The 20,460-nt window shown below is 42.9% G+C and overlaps 1 protein-coding gene across 1 annotated transcript in view; it reads right to left on the minus strand.

Annotated features, from left to right (window-relative positions):
• Nucleotides 1–20,460, minus strand: part of NKD1 (NKD inhibitor of WNT signaling pathway 1) — a 139,543-nt gene that overhangs the window by 92,665 nt on the left and 26,418 nt on the right. The gene's annotated exons all lie outside the window — the stretch shown is intronic.

The following is a 20,460-nucleotide window of genomic DNA, read 5'->3' on the forward strand; positions in this document are numbered from 1 at the left end:
TCTTGTTTTATCACATGCTGTATCCATTGTGACTCGAGTTATCTACCTCACAAGTTGGTAGTTTACCTCACTGGTTTTTAACACGCTTAGTGAATTGACTTTTCACAAAAAGTTCAATAAAATCAGCTATTTTTTGCTTTACCCCATGCGGTAACATTTAGTGAATTGAAGCCATGCGTTTGTGTAAACGATCAGTCGATTTAGGCGAACAACCCAATGAACTTTGCTGGGAACAAATGATCAGATGTATGCTGGTTTGTTAAGGAGCGTACACACGCCGGATTTTTTCAAACTACAGGTCGTCAGACCCGTCCGCGGGCTGGTCGTTCTGACAACAGTTTGCCTCTGAGTACAGGCTGTCGTCAGGCTGATAAGGCTGGTTTTGACTGATCCGCTCGGCCGTGTATTCACAGGCAAACTGTCGTCAGAATGAAGCCCCGTAGTTTACAAAAATCAGGCGTGTGTACGCTCCTTCTCATCCAACTGTAGACAGATTGTGAAAACAATTAGAATGATTGATCGCTCAAAAGGATGGCTGCAATCCCGTCGCATAATAATGTTAAGAAAAACAAAAGTTTGCTTTCCTAAAACAGAAAGAATTTGCGATAATTCAGGTTGGAGTGAGCTTGAGATGTCTCCCAGAGCAACACTGCTGAATATATGCAAATTAACCATTGTACCCTTAGAAGCTAAACACACCTCCAGAACCGCTGGAATGCTCACACCAACCTGAATTATCGCAAATTCTTTCTGTTTTAGGAAAGCAAACTTTTGTTTTTCTTAACATCTTAGTAAGGGGGCTTTTAGGACCATTGTAGTCCCTTACACACTCCAATGAGTTCTGGGTCACCATGAGCTTGCTGGTTAGTCTGTGCCTCTCGGATTTACAAGCCCTACTCCATAGAGCCAAATTAATCCATGCCATGCACTGATGAGGATCAAACAATCCGAAACAGTCTGTATGCATGTTGGATTATTATGGCTCTGTACAAATTAACAAGCTGACACATCATTGCATTCTAGCGGTTCTGGAGGTGTGTTAAGCTTCTAAGGGTACAATGGTTAATTTGCATATATTCAGCAGTGGTGCTCTGGGAGACATCTCGAGCTCACTCCAACCTGAATAATCAATCCATTATAAAAACGTTCTTTCAGTAGCATTCTAGCTTAGCCACATGGTCTTCAGACTTCAAACTAAATGGACGTAAATGTTCTTTTTGGCCTCCTCCTAGTAACCCTGCCACGTAAACCACTATTGTTCAGTTATTATGAACGTTGACATTTGCCAACACAAGAGAGGCATTTAGCTTGTTAGACATTAGCCTGAGGTTGTTTGAGATCTCCTGGAGAATTAAATGCCTTACTGAATGTGTGATTTTTGCTGATCCACTCCTGGCAAGGGTAAGGAGGGTGTTGGAAGTTCTCTAGGTATACTCAATCCAGGCGACAGTGAACTGGCGAAGTGTCAACTATTTAGGAATAGCTTTGCCACCTTTTCCAGGATGGTGAACATCAATAACTTTGTGTGGAAGTCCCCAGAAATGTCCTTTGTTCAAGTTGTGATGACATTTACACAGAATTGCCAGACTTCAATAGTAAGGACCGAGACTTGTGCCCTAAAAAGTGGTACATTTGGCCAATCATTGGCCAATGAAAACTGGATGTGTGTACACGAAGGCCTGGGACTCACAGGGAGCACTTTTGCAGTGCTTGCCATTCGCGAGCAATTGGCAAAGTGCTTTACCAGTGGATCCCTATTGGGGTGATCCCACTAGCAGCGTTGTGACCGCAGAGTGTTTGCTGCAAATCGTCCGTAGTGGGTCCCAGGCCTTAGGCCACATTAATTCCTGATTACCAACCCATTGACAGAAACACGCATCATTTTCCCATCGAAAAAACTCAAAAAAATGTAAGAGGTTCAAATGTTTTGTTTTCAACCATAAAAATTCAACTACAGATCATTTTACTCAATAAATAAAATTAAAGCGCAATGCTTTAGCCTTACCGGTATCTAGTTTTGTGGGAAAAGAGATCCCATGCAGGTCATATTTATTCTGAGATCTTGAAAATATGTTATGTTTCACAAACTTTCAAGCACCATCCTATGTCCTGGCCTATGGTTTGCTCAAGTTTTGTCCCGCAGCCAAAAAAACTTAACTGCAAGGTAATTGGACTTCTCCTTAAAAGCGTACCTCTGTTCAAATTTAGTTATTTTAAAAATATCCACTTGAAGTCTATATTGTGTGGGCAGTCAATTCCAGTTCAACAACGATTTAAAAGACATAACAAAAATATGCCTTTTTAAAAAGAGCATTAAATCTGCACTGTATAAGTGTCACCACTCGGCTCCTCTAACTGTCCTCACAGCACACCTCAATAATCTCAGCACAACCCTTCCCTTCAGGAAAGCAGGCATCCAGGAACTGAGCAGCCAGTGCAACGTCCCGCTGGGATGGCCTTCATCAGAGGGGGAAGCGTCACTGTCACCCATAATCCTCTGTGCACTGTAGAGTAAGAACAGGCAGGAAGAAGAGGCCCTTTCTAAAGCCTAGTACACACTAGCAATTTTGATTGGCCAATCATTGGTCAATTTTACCACCTCCATGTAGTATGACCATTTACCTATATAATCTGCATAGAATTGAAAATCTGTTTGGCCCTCATACTACATGGAGGTGGTAAAATTGACCAATCATTGGCCAATCAAAATTGCTAGTGTGTACTAGCCTTTAATGAGGCGGAACTACCAGATGGGAATATATTAAAAAAAAAAATAGCCACATTATAACAACCTTACTCAATACTGCAGTTGTTGATTTTAAGTATCCAGACCAGAGGTACACTTTAATTGGCCCTAGCATGTGGGTGGGAAATTAGACAAGACAAGACAAATAACATTTATATTGCGCTTTTCTCCTTGCGGACTCAAAGCGCCAGAGCAGAGCAGCAGCCACTAGGGCGCGCTCTATAGGCAGTAGCAGTGTTAGGGAGACTTGCCTAAGGTCTCCTACTGAATTAGTGCTGGCTTACTGAACAGGCAGAGCCGAGATTCGAACCCTGGTCTCCTGTGTCAGAGGCAGAGCCCTTAACCATTACACCATCAGCCAACTGCTAGATGGTGAGCCATGCAACTGCCATGTTTCCCCAAAAATAGGACAGGGTCTTAGATTAACTTTTGCTCCAAAAGATGCAATAATGCTTATTTTCAGATGTCTTATATTTCCATGAACTTCTATTTTCTTGCAAGCCCCCCCCCCCCCCCCATCCAAAAAGTCATGTCATCACACTCTGGATTATAATCATAACTTTCCAAATCTTGAATAACATCGTGAATTTCTAAAAATTCAGCTTTTTCCATGTACAACAATCTACATTTATAGAGAACCCGACACTTGCCAACCCTTATTGTTATGGGTCTCGTAGGGCCTTTTGAGTGTGCTCCTTTTGGGGATGTCAGCTTTCCTTGGTGAACAGTCTACCTGTCCTGCTGCATTTGATTGCCAATTCCCTTTACTTTTGTTTTTAACATGAGTACCACAGCTGCGTGGACACTATGTAAATTTACTTTTTTATGACCTGTAACAAGGGCTTATGTTTGGGGGTCGGGCTTATATGTCGAGCATCCTCAAAAATCCTGAAAAATCACACTAGGGCTCATTTTTTTAGAAAAACAAGGTAGCTTAAAGTACACATAAACAAGGGCAAAAACTGAATCAAGTCCATGGAACGCTAGATTACCTTATCCTAGGAAGCTTGATGCTGCTTGTAGTCTTTGGGGTACCTCTTCTTCTTTGACTGGCTCCATCAGCCGAAAAGCCTCTCGGAAGTTTCCCCAAGCAGCTTTGAGTGCATGTGCAAGTTCTGAAATGCTCATGCACAGATAAAATGAAGTGTTCACGCACAAACGCTAAGTGCACATGTGCCGTTAAGAACTCGCCCTTCGCCACTGGGGGAAACGTCCAGGTGCTTGGGGACAGGGTAACACCAACAACGAGGTATGGTAGGAACTCCAGAGACAACAAGCAGTATCAGGCTTCTCAGTATAAGGTAAACTAGCCATCCTTAGGCTTAAATCAATTGTCTTTCCCCCTGAATCAGGGCTGCATTAATGTTCTCCAAAGGGCTCTGGAAAAAAATGATTCAGCCCTACATAAATCTGTAATAAACTGTAAAGAAAAACATTAATGAGCACCATATTGCATATCATAGACTTGAATGTCCATAAACTTGAAAAAAAACTGACTAATGGGAAAATATATAGTATGGTGGACAGCACATGTGCTTCTAAAAAATCTTCTTCAAAGTAGGCACCATTTTGAGGAAGCTGGACATCCGGTTCGCTCCCAGCAGCTGGAATTCCAGATGGTTCCCTAACAAACTGTCAGCCAACACATCTGCTTCGTGTCAGAGCCCAAAATAATGAATTGATGAGGAGGGGGCGCCCGAATCCCAAACCCTCTGCATGTGGAGCTGAATAGAGTTTATGGAAGCAACTGGTATCGCTCAGGGATAATTCCTTGGAATCCAGCTTTGTTGCATTGCTAGCAGTGCAGCTAATCCCTTCATTATGTCTCGAGAGCATTTAGCCCCTTTAAAGGGGCATTTCCACCAAGTGGAGGACAAACATTAGCACATATAACCACTTCCCTGTCAGCTCAGCTCATTCAAAACATCCAAACAGATCTGTAGCACAAAAATAATACAAAATACTCTGGGAAGTGTTTGTAAACTTAGCACGGAATCTGTGGTAATTTTTGAAAAAAAACCTTCCAACTCATAAACATATCCGGTTAATAATAATACTACCCTGAACTAGTCAGAAGCTTGATTCATAAAACACATTGGAACACTAGGCTTAGCCACATGCTGCGTCCCATGACTGCAATAAAGTATAAATATCATAATACTGATGGCTCATACCATATTATAAACCATTTACAGTGCTTGTAATAAATAGTAAATACATGTTATAGCCTTTTTCTTTCAAGGGGCTCAAAATATCCATTATATCCAGTCTTGCCACCCATTTTCAGTTATCTGTAAAGCCAATAATATCATAAGAATAAAGCGAAGGGACATCCCACTCCAATTAACTACGTGTGGTGATGAGATGCACATCTGCCATCAGGAAGTAGAAGCCTAAATACTGTGCCTAAAATCAAAATGGCTACCACAGCAATAACAACCAGGATGGAAGGTGGCTGTAGAAGCAACACAAAATGGGCCTGCTTATATTGAAACAGTCATTCATTATATTTATGCATTATAACCTTAATTTTTGTAACAAAATCTGTGTTCCCTCCACAACAAAGTAAAAGGAAACTACCCCATCTGAAACCACACTAAGCGTACCCGTAGTAAAAAAAAAAAAAATGCTCCTAGGAGATATGTACCCCAGGAGGGGGAAGCTTCAGGATCCTAAAGAGGGCTTCCCTTGGCCCTGCTCCACTGTTTCTCCCCCCCCCCCCAAAAAAAAAGATCTCATCAACGGCTTGCACAGGCGCACCGCAGACCGCAACCCGCCGGACCAGATCGGGGCTGCAGCACAGGAGCGAGCCAACTGTGATTGCACAGTAGCATGGACCAGATTTGGCTTGGCTATTACCAATGGAGCCTGATTGGGATGGTACTAGTGCGCGTGCGCAGGAAGACCACTCTTCAGGGGTCCTAGTGATGGAACGGGCTAGACAAGGAGGATGGGGTAAGTCTCTTTAGGATCCAGAAGGTATTTCTTTTTTGTTTTAAGAAAAGTCCCAGGTTTACTATAAGAGAGGTGGTGAGGAGGGGTTAAAATAGGGCAGGCGCAGACTGAGCATTTCTGAAATGACTGCAGACTCTAGCAGTGACAGTGGCATAGGGAATGGCCAGTATGGACTGATGACCAGGTTTGCAAGAAGAGACTTCGCTTCTATACAGACAAAAATGGGCTCTGCAACCGACCACCTGTGCCTGGAAAGGGTCTTTAATTTGCCTCTGTGGCTTCAACCATGCAGCAGTCAATATCTGTACATCAATCCAATACTTACACACTCACTGACATGATGCAGGGGCCACAGCTCCACACTGCCGCTAGATTATTCCAGTCATTAAGAACTGTGGAGGTGCATGGATTGAAAAACTAAAAAAAAAGGTCAAGTTCTATCTCACTTTAGTAGTTTTGATCCAAAGAAAGGCAAAACAATGCCCCCCTGGAACGTTGGAGCCTATTATACATCACAGAGGGAAACAAATGCCTTCCTGATCCCCCACTGCAGTTGGATAAATTCCCTGGATCAAAGCTTTAGGACTATCCATTAGTTAATATAACACTGGATGTGACTGCTTGTAAGAGCCTTGTCCATTTTATCTCATTTCTTTACTGATTTTGCAACTACCACCGCCTGCAGGAGGGCAAGCCACAGTTTATCCACCAACTGTAAAGAACTTTTTTATGGGGAAATCATGTTTCCTCCTCTGCAGGCAACTCATGCCGCCTTGTTCTATGCATTGCCCTTGGGATAAAAAGGTCACATGCTAATTCAGTATTAAGGTAGCTACACAGATTTCCCCATTTAAATCCTGGCAGATCCAACACCTGGGGTGGGGCAGGTCACCGGCCCACAGTGTTGCACTGCAGGAGTAAACTTAAGTCATGACCAATTTCCCGCTGATCATTGTCTTCAGGGTCCCCCCTTTCCCTGTTCCCAGACAGCTTTTCCCCGCCACGGCCTCCTGGATATTTACCTGAGTAGTAAACAAACTATTCTGAACTGCACATGCGAGAGCTCCGAACTGCACATGCGAGAGCTCCGAACTGCACATGCGAGAGCTCCGAACTGCACATGCGAGAGCTCCGAACTGCACATGCGAGAGCTCCGAACTGCACATGCGAGAGCTCCGAACTGCACATGCGAGAGCTCCGAACTGCACATGCGAGAGCTCCGAACTGCACATGCGAGAGCTCCGAACTGCACATGCGAGAGCTCCGAACTGCACATGCGAGAGCTCCGAACTGCACATGCGAGAGCTCCGAACTGCACATGCGAGAGCTCCGAACTGCACATGCGAGAGCTCCGAACTGCACATGCGAGAGCTCCGAACTGCACATGCAAAGTCAAAAAAGCAGCGCTTCATTTTGCTGCACATGTGCAGTTCGGAACACGTGCATGCACCGTCGTTGTTTGCTCAAGCATGGCTACAGGTAGTTCCTCCAGACTATTTGACTGGGAGATCCAGTTTAAAGGACACGGAACAGGAAGGACACCTAAAGACAACGAGCAGCTAATATAGCCCCAAACCTGAAACAAGGGGAACTAAGGATGTTCACTTACCTGGGGCTTCTTCCAGCCTGCTGTAGTCTCTCAGCTCCCTCTGTGTCATCCTGATCCGCTCTGCTGCTGTCACCACCGCGACTGACCGAGACACAGGCTACTGCGCATGTGTTTTGTGCCACGTGTCTCCATGGTCACGCCCCCATGACCCATGCGTTCAGCGCATGCACAGAATGCTACTAGCCAATCACCTCTGCAATTGCGCTCCTGAGGCGGGACCATTCTGTGCATGTAAGTCAGAGACTTTAACTAGGGTGACAGCAGCAGAGCGGGCCAGAAGGACACAGAGGGAGCTGACTACAGGGCCTGGAAGAAGCCCCAGGTAAGTAAAATTCCTCTTGTTCCAGGTTTCAGGTACACTTTAAAGCCGACCTGAACTCAGAACTTCCTCTCTGCGCTAAATGATAAGCAACAGAATAATAACCTTTAAAGAAAAATAACCTTTTGTTACAGCTGATACAAATCCTGCAATAAATCTGCACCGTTTCTACTTCCTGCTTCCATGGAAGCAGACATAGGGTTAACATCCTGTGTTTACAAATTAGCTGCTCTGCCCTGGCAGCCAGCTAACACAGCCAAGAGATCAAATTACAGTTTTGCTTAGTCACAGATGAGGGGGAATTTGACAGGCTAAACTCTCTAAATACATACAGGGTGGATTTGTCTACGTTTTCCTTCTGTCCTGTGCAAGAGTTCAGGTGCACTTAAATAAGCTGTCCGGTAAATAATCGGTCTTCTGAACCCGACTAGCCCCATGGAAAGCTTCAGTTTTGTGACTAGCTGTACTGATGTGACATGGTACCCTCGCCCTACAGATTAAGGATAAGTCTTCCATTTTGTATGCCACTTGTTGAAAGTACGAACTCTTTTATAGGTGTGTTTTTTTCTCATAACCCCGACCCGAGTAATAAAAAGGATGCAGGGCCTCTTCCCTTTGAAAATGTTCCTTCATGAGAAGCATTTCTTGTCATCTGATGCTTGTTCTGGTATTTTTCTAACAGGGAACAGAGCAACACACAGCTTCAAACGAGATGCCACATACTTGGATTTAGATAGTTAAGCCCCCCTGCTACAGGTTTTGGCCAGATTGCCTGGTATACAGATGATTAAGGGGGCTGTGCTGGTAACCTTTTGCAATCGCTCAGCAGAGACATAACTTGGCCTTAATTCTTTTTTGACAAAATAGTAAAAGATCTTAAAAGCTGCTCCCTGTCCCTTGTGAAGCAACTTGTTCAGCAGACACAGCCAAAGTGTGCTACATACAATGTCATAGATATGTGGATTAAATACAGAACTTTCAGATTGATGATATTTAAAAACCTGAACTGAACATAAAAAGTCCAAATAAACATGCACGTCATACTTACCTCCTGTGTAGTCTGCTCATCAATCTCTTTCTCCTCTCCTGCGTCCCGTTTGTCCACTTTGATCAATGCAATCTCCTTCCTCCATTTTAAGAATGGCGATGGCCCTGTAACAGCTTCCGGGTCAGCACACTGTTAAAGCGAATTATCGCCCACTTGAGCCATAGGGAAGCATGGACATTACCTTGCACATCAGCTGTGCTTCCTCAGGTACACTTGAAGGAAACCTGTTGTGTGCCAAAAAAAAAATTCACTTACCTGGGGCTTCTGCCAGCCCCCTGCAGCCTCCCGGTGCCCGCGCCGTCTCTGAACGATCCTCCAGTGCCCTGCTGTGGAGCAGTTTCATTAGCTCCAACTTGCAAGTCAACGTCCACTGCCTCGTTTGCGCTCCCATCCCCTTGCAGGACGCTCACGGCTAGGGGACTGCAAACGAGGACACGTATGACCAGGGCTGCGCAGATGCAGTGGGCGGCGACTTGCGGTTATAAAACAGACGTGGCAGGGGACCGGAGGATCGTTCAGAGATGGCGAGGGCACAGGGAGGCTGCAGGGGGCTGGCAGAAGCCCCAGGTAAGTGAAACTTTTCTTTGGCACGTTGGAGGTTTCCTTTAAATAACTAATTCTTCTTGAAAATGTGACCACATGACCACTTGGCTTGCCTGTTCAGTCCCAGACTGCCAAGCTAGGCCTAGAAGCCTGGCAGTCTGGGACACGCCCTTTCCATAAGGCGCTGTGAGGAGCTGCAGGATGCCACACTCCTACAGTGTAAGGAAGAAGCCATGGAGAAGAGCATTGCTGTTGTCATCCAATTAGTTTTTAAGATGACGTTATCAGGAAGGTGACTGGGGAATGTTTTACTTTGATGAAATTCAATATAGCTTGAACGAGAAGACTCTTTCATAAAGCTATCAATGTCCGGTTAGGGACACACATAAGAAAGTTAAATACTTTTTATACAGACAATATAAGCGGGAGGGGAGGCAGGGGCGTACGAGAGGAATCGGCGCAGGAGACTTGGCAGTCTGTATGGCTTATCCTGCTCCTGCACAAATTACTATTGATGTTAAATACAGGGCTGTGGAGTCGGTCCAAAAATCCACCGACTCCGACTCCTCAGTTTAGGATTCCGCCGACTCCGACTCCACGACTCCGACTCCTCTAATTTGCATATTACAATTTTGTTGATTAAAAGTATGTAACATGAAATTCGTCTCTTAACTGCCAACGCTTAGGAATTTTACAAGACAACTGAAGTGAGAAGGATATGTAGACTACTATATTTATTCCCTTTAGACTAAAACTTGTCCTTGGTAAGAGTACTTGTAAAAGGTACAAACCCGAACAAAGAACATCTATCAGGCCCTAGGCAATGTAAGTGTGGGTGCATGTAAGAATGATGTGCAGGTACTCTGCAGGGGAATGAGGAGATTGTAAACAGATAACACCTCTGTGTTCAATGTGCACAGCATTCTCAGTGGATTCCCTGCAGCTCTGTGGGGAGTGCATATGTAGAGTATAGTACTACTGTGTAACAAAGTAAACCTGAGACAGATGAAATTAAAGTTTTATACATACCTGGGGTTTCCTCCAGCCGCCTTCAGGATAATCAGTCCCTCGTTGTCCTCTTCCACCACCTGGATCTTCTGCTATGAGTCCAGGTACTTGAGCCAGTCAGGCGTAGTGCGCATGCACACACTCCGCCGCCAGGAGCATACTACACCTGTGCAGCACTATTGCGCAGGTGCAGAATGTTCCTGGCTGTGGGAGCGGCATGCGGCCGGACAGCGCTGACTGGCTGAATTACCAGGACTCATAGCAGAAGATCCGGGTGGTGGAGGACAGCGAGGGACTGATTAGCCTTAAGGGGGCTGGAGGAAGCCCCAGGTATGTATAAAAGTTTACTTTTCATCCGTCTCAGGTATCCTTTAATTTGTAGTCACCAAACCAAATTTTAATAACATATCAAATTATTTGATTTCATCAGCAAAGGGAGTGCATACATTTGCATAAATCAGCATCAGTGCAGAATTATTTCCATCTCATTGACCATCTCTATTAGTGACACAGCTACACATCAGGCTTTATTCTTACAGCATAGATGTTATTTAGTATATATAAGAGATTCCTGTGTACACATCATATATACAGTCACAATCAGATATGTATATCTGACCTTAAAAATATGGGGACTGCTTTATTGAAGCAGCACAAGTAACTAATTTTGATTGGTTTATTTCATTTTTGTGGACTAAGCACAGCTATTACTGTATATATACTGTATATATACATTATTTTTAATGCCTATTATCTGAGAAAAAGAACATTTTATCATATTTTCTATTTTAATTACAGTTACAAATTCATTAGGAGTCGGAGTCGGTGCATTTTTCCCGACTCCGACTCCAGGCACCCAAAATTGCCCGACTCCACGACTCCGACTCCACAGCCCTGGTTAAATACTATTCCCCCTCCAGGCCACCATGGATGGTAGGGAATGAAATAATCGGCTTCAAGCAATTGCTGGAGGCTGAATTATAGTGTCTTATAAGTAACTTCAGCTCCGTCTTCTGACAGCGCTGAAGTTACTAACTGCTGCGCCCAAGTTTCCTGCGCTGGAATGAAAGTGTTCGTAAACGGGAAGGGCGGCAGGGAACAACCCACTAGGAGCACTGAAGTCACGCACAATATTGGCTTCAGAGATTTTTACAACAGACACCAAGCAAGTGTTTGGAAAGGCTGTACAATACACAACAGCTACACTTCAGCCCCATTCACAGCGTTGTGGCACACCTGCTGCTCAGGTAACTGCGGGCGGCATGGTAATGCACTGCATGAAGTGCGGTATTACTAAATGTGCATGGTAACAGTAGAAGTGAAGCATACTTTTCATTGAGCTTTATACTTCACTGTACCTGACGAGACTCAGCAGAAGAAGTCATTATCGGCTGCCTCGGCCGAGTTTATAATCCAGTGAGTGTTATAAATTATTTTGTATAAAGTGGAAAAAGTCAGCACTATATAAATGCATAATAATGCATAATAATAATAATTATTATTAATAATAATAGAACAAACTGCCGTCCTAAACAGGTAAAACAGCTTAGTGGTCACACTTTCAAAATTCAAGGGATTACAGATCGCTAAATAGGCACTTAAAAATACAGCATTACATGGATTGTGTAACCTGCCAAAAGGTTTGTAACCCTGTGCAGCCATTCAGAGATGCCTGCCACACAGCAGGACCAGGCCCGGGCCTAAATCTCTGCATGCCACACACATGATGACAGAGCAGAAAAACACGCACCCTTCTAAATGCCCAGAGAGTAGCAGTAGTGATAATATACTTGTGGTCTCTATTCTTGTAAGCATGCTTTCAATGTAAAGCTATATACATACATATACACATTTTGGCATACAAAGTACATGCGACTCTTACGACGCCAGCGGGTATTGCGCCTCAATCTGCCCAGCAAAAGTTCAAGGCCAAGTTCTGTTGCTATGGAGTAAGGCAGAGGGAGCAGTGCTGTGGAGTCGGAGTCAAGGCAATTTTGGGCGTGGTCGTGGTTTTACAAACGCATCAATAGCCCCCCGTGTCATTGGACACCGGCCTCTATGAGATGCCTGCATTCATTGCATCTTCCGGAGTTACAGTGCCACGCATTACTTCTTATTCACCTACTTACGTATGCGAATCGGAAATAATGAGTGAGGTCATCTTGTGGCCATATAGTAAAATTATACAAAAATGCATTTTAAACATATCAATCCTTACATTTAAAATTAACTGCTACCGTCCCACACTCCCCCATAGTACCCAAACTATTTTTTTGTATAGAAAAAAAAATTACATAAAAACAAATACATAAATAGTTACCTTAGGGACTGAACTTTAAAATGCATGTCAAGAGGATATATTACTGTTAGTTTTTAATGTATGGGCTCGTAAATAGTGATTCAAAACTGAAAAAATGCACCTTTATTTCCAAATAAAATATTGGCGCCATACACTTTACTAGGGAAATATTTTAAACGTTGCAATAACCGTGACAAATGGGCTAATAACATTTGTGGGTTTCATCCACAGTAGAACATTTTATTTTAAAACTATAATGGCCTGAAATAAATGGCCTGAAATAAATAATTTTTCCATGTTTTTTCTTATTATTATTCCAATTAAAATGTATTTAGAATAAACTAATTCTTAACATAATATACCTCCCAAAGAAAGCCTAATTGGTGGTGAAAAAAACAAGATATAGATCTTTTCGTCGTGATTAGTAGTGATTACTATTTATTATTATTATTATTATTATTACGCCAACTTATTGGCGTAAGAATGGGAGGAGCGCTGACAGGTGAAAATTGCTCTAGTCCTCAGTGTTCAAGTAAGTGGTTAATCATGCGCACGTACCCATGTCGTAAGATTGTAGAAAAGACCGCTCATCGCAGAAAAAAAAAATGGTGTCCCCCTCTATGCCCCCCTTATGTCCTCCTCGATGCCCCTTTGTGTCTCCCTGTGTCCTCTTCTGCATGGGCACAGTACAGGGAGCCCCAACATTGTGGCAGGTTGGGGGTTCGTATTGGCAGGCGTTCACAAGTCAGGAACTCCCAGCTATAAGACACAGTGACTTTTTTTAGTATTTAGTATTTTGTTAGTTATTTAGACTACAGTTCCTCTTTAATGCACATTATCACAAAAAGTAAATATAAAAAGACACCTTCAGGTAATTACACAAGTTTAATGCTAAACAAATGTAATCTTTTTCTTTAAACACAGATCAAACTTGAACAAGCATTATTTCCCAGCATCCTTTGTGACCAACACATTACAGATAATCCACAGTGTCAGTCAGCATAGTGTAGGCATTTGTATTCCGAGAACTCCATATTCTCAAGCTGTGTATCCTATAACTACTGCATGATCAAAACCATCTTCTCTATGCAGATAACTACGCTGGCATAGAGCGCTTTGCTGCTTGATAGAATGTTTTTTTTTTTCCTTTTTTTCTCTGCACTGATTAAAGTATACAAGAGAACAATTTCAGCATTAATCACTTTCCTCCCTAAATGAAGAAGAGAAAGAAGTCCCTTTATTAGAAACTATAAACATGCTTAGAGCCAGGACTTCAAAGACTGAGGAATTGCTGCAAAACTTGTCCACACGCTGCTTCCAGACAGGAAAAAAAGAACTTGAAGCAAATATAATGTAAGCATTATAATCCTTCTGCAGCCAGAATTTCCAAACACTAAGTGCTCTGTGTTTTCAGAGACAAAAGCATTAAAAGAACAAAGGACTTCTATATATAAAAAAAAAAAAGATATACTAGTAGGTGGTAATGAGATAATTGCCAGGAATCCATTATTTAGCACTGACCAGTATGAAAAGAAATTCTATTTAACTGAGCCACAGATACTGTATTGTGTGTTCCAGATACTGTATGTAGGATCCAATGAGAAAGGGTATGTCACAAATAAAAAAGGGAATACACAGTGATTTGTTGGTGTAATCTGTTTTATCCAAAAGGTGCCCAAACATCTAGATCCGGGGTGTCAAACAAATACAAAGTGGGCCGAAATTGTACACTGGGACCTAGTCGCAGGCCATCCTCAATGTCTACTGGCCACCTTCCTCCCCTATAGAGTTCCCTGGTGTCTAGGGCTTCCCTTTTACCTCCACCATATGGCTTCCCAACAGTACAATTTTTCCTTCAGATTCGATCTTTTGACGCACTTTTTATGATTGACTATTATAGAAAACGGTGCCATTTGTGACACAAATCGATGTGACACGATTCTTTGGTCAATCGGAAAAGGAAAAATGATTGATCCAAAAGTTGGATTGTATGATCGAATCGGAATGTAAAACCTTAAATCGTTCTGTTAATGGGAACAATCGATAATTGTCTTCTGATTAGTTACAATTATTGAAATTGCGATGAAAGATCGCATCTGATGAAAAAATTGTATCGTTAATGGCAGGGCTGTAGAGTCGAAGTTGGAGTCGGAGTCAAGAAGTCAGAGTCGTGGCAATTTTGGGCAACCGGAGTCGGAGTTGGAGTCGTTGATTTCATAAACTGAGGAGTCGGAGTCGGGAGTCGGATAATTTTTTACAAAATTCACAGCTCTGTTAAGTATTAGACTAGGGAGTCTGAGTCGGAGCCATTTTGGGTACCCGGAGTCGGAGTTGGAGTCGTGGTTTCATAAACTGAGGAGTCGGAGTTGGAAGATTTTTGTACTGACTCCACAGCCCTGGTTAATGGGCGCCTTAAAACAGATCTCCCTCTGATCAAATCTAATCGTAAAGAGATCTGTTGGCTACCCTTACACCTGAGGCTGATTACTGAGCTCTAACAAGCATCCAGCCGCTGCGGGAGAGCAGCTGAGAGGCTGTGAATTCACCACCAGTAAGCTGCCCATCTGAAAGAGGCCTTCCTGCTTTTTACACAGCATGGCAGGTACACTGATTAGAACTAACAGGTTTACATTCTCTATCTTTCTGCCACTGCTGTACGATAGGACCCAGTCAGCAAAAGCAGTGAAAATTCCTTAATGCTCTTGCCCACATTCCTCCTCCTTTTCGGAACCATCCGACGCTACCATTTACCTCACTGGAAACTTTTTAAGCTAAATTTCATTCCAGGAGATATTTATACTAAACTCAATACAGACAGGAACTCAATGCAGGAAAAATATCAGGTTTACAGGAATACCAATTTCAGGACAAATTTAAGAATTCTTTCCAAGGCTTGCTTCACTGTGCATTCTACTTATTCATTTCAGTCACAACACCGACATCGGATTGGCTCAACATTTGCAGGATCGTTCAATAAATACCAGTCAAAGCCACTGAAAAAAATCCACCAGTCTTTGTGAAAAAACTCCTTGGTGTAACCAATGCTAGGTCATGTAATATTCCAATATCAATAACAAAGCCCCTTTCCAGGCAACTATTGCCTGTTTAAAGATGGAAGTGTATGAAAATGCCTTTATATACAGGAAAGCATTGATAGTCACGTGACTGTAGTTGACCAATGACAGACAAGACTATCCATGGCAGAATATGGAGAGCTAGCCATCCAAACTCTGCCCCCTTCTCTCTGCAATACCCTATCCAATGTCTGCAACAGGAGGAGAGGTGAGCTGCAGCTAGACCACCCTCCCCTCCACCATTCTGATTGGGTGGGGTGGCAGTTCAGCCCCACCTATCCTTCCAAAAAGACATTGGTGTTCCTGAGGCAAGTTCAGGCCACAAACATGCCAATGACAGCAATAGCCGAAGATCCTGTTGCAGACAATAGTGATTTGGTTGCTTTAATACTTATGACTGGGTTTCATTAGCAGAGACTGCTTAAAGTGGATCTGAGATGAACTTTTACTCATTGCATAATTGTGTTCCTTTCCTATTGTTTATAGGGCATTCCTCAAGCCAAATACTTTTTTGTTTTAATACTCTAATTCCCTGTAAACTAAACACGCCACGCCCACAGGTTTTCAGAGAGCCAAGGCACTTTCAGACAGTAGCAAGGGCTCATGGGAGCTCAGTCTGGGCAGGAGGAGGGGGAGGTATAACTAGCCAGAGATTTCAGAGGCAGAGGGGAGGAGGGAGGAGGAGGAGGAGGAGGAGGGGGGGGGATTAGGTTTTTTGCTCAAGATGCAGATAAGCCTGCCTCTGTGTAATGTTTACAAATAACATGGCTGCTGTCATTGTACCACAGGAAGAAAATCATATTCTATTAAAGCTGTTTGCAGCTAGATTTGCTGTGTATACTATCTAAACTTTGGATAAGATATATAGACAAGTTACTTCTTTATAGTTTAAAGCGAATCAAACTTTAAAAACAAAAAAGTTGAATACAGTACTTACAGACAAAGAATCCCATGTCCTCCACGACCCACCACTGCTGGCCAGGACCCTCTTCTAGTTCATGGTTGTGCTCTCTTCCATGTATAAACAGCTTTGGTTTACTGTGCAGACATTGCCATACTTGCGCATGCACAGTATGACTGAGCTTGAACACGGAGGAAAGCATGTCCGTGGGAACATACCCGACAAGCTTTGGCGGATATATTCAGAGGGATTATGCACAGCAGCAGTGGGGCCCAAGATGGATCAGGAAGCCTCTGGACCATCCAGAGGCTTCGCTCTATGTGGGTAAGAACATAGAATCAAGCAACCTGTCAGGACCTTAGTCATGACATCACACTGTGGGAGGGGTTTCACCACAAAATCAGCCAGACAGACACCCCTGATGATCTAATCGAGAAACGGTAAACATTTCTTGTGGGAAAGGGGCTATTGGCTACTGATTGGGATGAAGTTCAATGCTTAGCTATAGTTCCTCTTTAAAGTTATAGGTCACTTTTAATCCAGGTGTTGTATGGTTTGTAAATTCTGAAAGATCACAATCTGAAAGCGTGTCTTGCCACTATTTGCCTTGTCCAGCCTATGACAACACTTCGAAACCAGTCATCAATCAGGTAGATGGAAGAAACTTTATGCACTAAAGTGATTGTTTCCACACAAGACTGACACCTCCGCATTCAAAACAGGTACAAAGCAGTAAAACTGGATTCCATCTTTCCAAACAACAAAAGCCATGCCAAGCTCTCTTTGTGAAAGGTTTTCTGAGATAAACATCTGTTAAATCTGCTTTCTTTGCAGAAGAAATGGTTACATTGCATGCCTGGCAACCGATAGGTTAACACACACACCAAAAAAAAAATATCAGAGGCGGGCCTGAAGGGTGAAAATGATGCCAAAACTCACATCTTGTGAGGCCGCTAGTCTCCAAACATTACTAATGCACACAAGAAAAATTATCACTTCCAAAGCATAGGGGCATCACTGGCAAGAGCTGCCAAATGAATAAATCCGCAGGCTTTTATTAAATAACAATAATAAGCCCTGCACGAAAGACAGCATACAGCAACTGTTCAGGGCCGCATTCTTCTTCCATTAAAAATAACACTGTAAAAGGCACATTTAAGAATAGTAATACTTAAAGTAACGTGATGATCATAAAAGGGGAAAAAAAAAATTAAAGTTGAACTAAGCCCAGAATTGAACAAGGCGAATTTTCATGATGAGGAATGTAAATTTTAAGTGTTACCTTTGAACTTCTAATAGAGAAAAAAACCTTGCTTGTCTGCATTTGTGCACCTATCCATACAGGCGAACCCGAGGTAAGAGGGATATGGGGGCTGCCATATTTATTTCCTTGTAAACAATGCCAGTTGCCTGGAAGCCCTGTTGGTTTTCTGGCATAAGAGTCAAAACCCTGGAACAAGCATATGGCTAATCCAGTAAAACCTGGTCAGAGTACCTGATCTGTTGCATGCTTGTTCAGAGAGTCTATGACGAAACATATTATAGACATGGGGTCAGGAGGACTGCCAGTCAACTGGTATTGCTTAAAAGGCAATTAATATGGCAGCTGCCATATCCCTCTCACCTCAGATTTCCTTTAAGACCTCAACTGCTTCCAAGACTCCTCTTAGCACAGGGGTCTTACAACTGGCTCACCACCTACTATTTCTCATCTACAAATCCTGCCACCTCTTAAAGACACCTGGGCCCTAATTCAATTTAGTTTTTCCCAAAATTTTTGTTGTTATGTGAAATTTTCACAGTTTATTTATAAAATGCAATTTAAGCCACCAACAAGCAAGAAAATATTCAAAATAATTTAGACAATATCTTTTCAATTGCAAAGTTCTGAAAAGTTACTTTAAACAGAAGATGAAAAGTTATCTCCTACGAGAAAACTTAGGAGAAAAAGTGAATTGAATAAGGCCCCTGGGCCCTTATACTAATTTTTTTCTCCTGGGTTTTCTCCTAGGAGATCATTTTTAATCTTCTGCATAAAATTACTTTTCATCACTTAGCAATTGAAAAAACACCACCAAGTAGTTGAAAAAAAAGTGCTATCAAAATTATTTTGAGTATTTTCATGCTTGCTGGTGTTTTAAAGAGTAGCTGTCAGGCATGAAATCAATTCTTTATTCTTATCTGGGAAACAAGTAATAAGGATGCTAACCAGGCAAAAAAAAAAAAAAAAAAAAAAAAAATCACTCTTACTTTTCTTCTCCATGAAACATCATTCCCCAGTTTCCCTGGCTCTTATTTGGTACATCTGCCACACAAAACAAGTTGCAGGGCATGCTGGGTTTTCTTTTTTTCCCTCTTTATTTTCCCCTCAGACTTAACTAATGCAGCCTGATTGGCTGAAGCCTCTTTCCCTCCCGTTTTCCCCTCCCACACCTCAGTACCTTTCTACTGCAGAGCTGGGTGGGAGTGTCTGAAGACTGGGAGGAGGGCGGGCCATGATACACTGACAGAGTAAGGGAGGAAATAGTGTCAGGATTGGCTTCAACATAAACAGTCAAAATGGAAAATCCTAAAAAGCATTTTCTCTTTTTTTACTATAGAAAAATCACTAAAATCAAAATGTGGACAGTGCAATGCATATGTTAAGTAAGTAGAGCAAGTATTTACCTACGATACTTATATATGTGTTTTTTTATGAGATAGTATGGCTGACAGCTCCTCTGTAAAGGGCATTTTATTGACAAGGTGTGAAAATATCACCTGCGAGAAAACTCAGGAGAAAAAGTAAATTGCATATAGCCCTTGGAGTCTATGGTAGGGTGCCAGGGAATGATGTCTTGCATTTATTGTTCCTCCTAGTTTGAGTGTCACATGGCCACACCTGATTGACCTGCCCACCAGCTAAAAGCAGAGAAGAGAGGGAGCATGCCGCAATGCACTGGCAAGTTTACCTGACCATCAGGAATAATGCCCATTTTTGTGCTTCTATACACTATGTTTATACTCGCTTATCATCCACATTACTACTTTGCCTTGTTTAGTTCTGTGTTTTTATTGAACACTCAAGCATAACCACCATGGCGGTATGGACGAGCTGAGCTCGTCCAGCAAAAACTTGCAAAAACGTTAATGATGAGCTGAGCTCGTCCATGCCGACAGGGAGATTTTCCTGTTTCTCTGACCAGACGGCTGCATTTTTTTCTCATCAGAGGGATTCCCCAGGATGGCTGGATGCCTGTCTGCACGCTGTGGCCCTCGGGTGAGTAGATCCATTTACTCAACGGGCTGGGGAGGGGAGGGGGGGTTAGAGGATCGGGAGAGGGGGGACATCTGGCTACCTATAAATCTGGCTAAACACCTGGCTCACTATGTATCTGGCTAAACACCTGGCTCACTATATACCTGGCTAAACGCCTGGCTCACTATATAACTGGCTAAACATCTGGCTCACTATATACCTGGCTAAACACCTGGCTCACTATGTATCTGGCTAAACACCTGGCTCACTATATACCTGGCTAAACGCCTGGCTCACTATATAACTGGCTAAACATCTGGCTCACTATATACCTGGCTAAACACCTGGCTCACTATGTATCTGGCTAAACACCTGGCTCACTATATACCTGGCTAAACGCCTGGCTCACTATATAACTGGCTAAACATCTGGCTCACTATATACCTGGCTAAACATCTGGCTCGCTATATAACTGGCTAAACATCTGGCTCACTATATACCTGGCTAAACACCTGGCTCACTATACCTGGCTGCACATCTGGCTAACTATACATCTGGCTACCTATACATCTGGCTATACATCTGGGTCTTATACTCACCATTGGCGTGCTGATCCCTTGTCGCGTACCTCTGATAGCTTCCCCAGTGCCTTCTTCTATGTCCCTTGGCAGATTTTGCTTCTCCCTCGGCGATCACCTGTCCCCCGACGATCGGCGTTGG

The sequence above is a fragment of the Hyperolius riggenbachi genome, chromosome 11, assembly GCF_040937935.1.
Source record: "Hyperolius riggenbachi isolate aHypRig1 chromosome 11, aHypRig1.pri, whole genome shotgun sequence".
NCBI lineage: Eukaryota > Metazoa > Chordata > Amphibia > Anura > Hyperoliidae > Hyperolius > Hyperolius riggenbachi.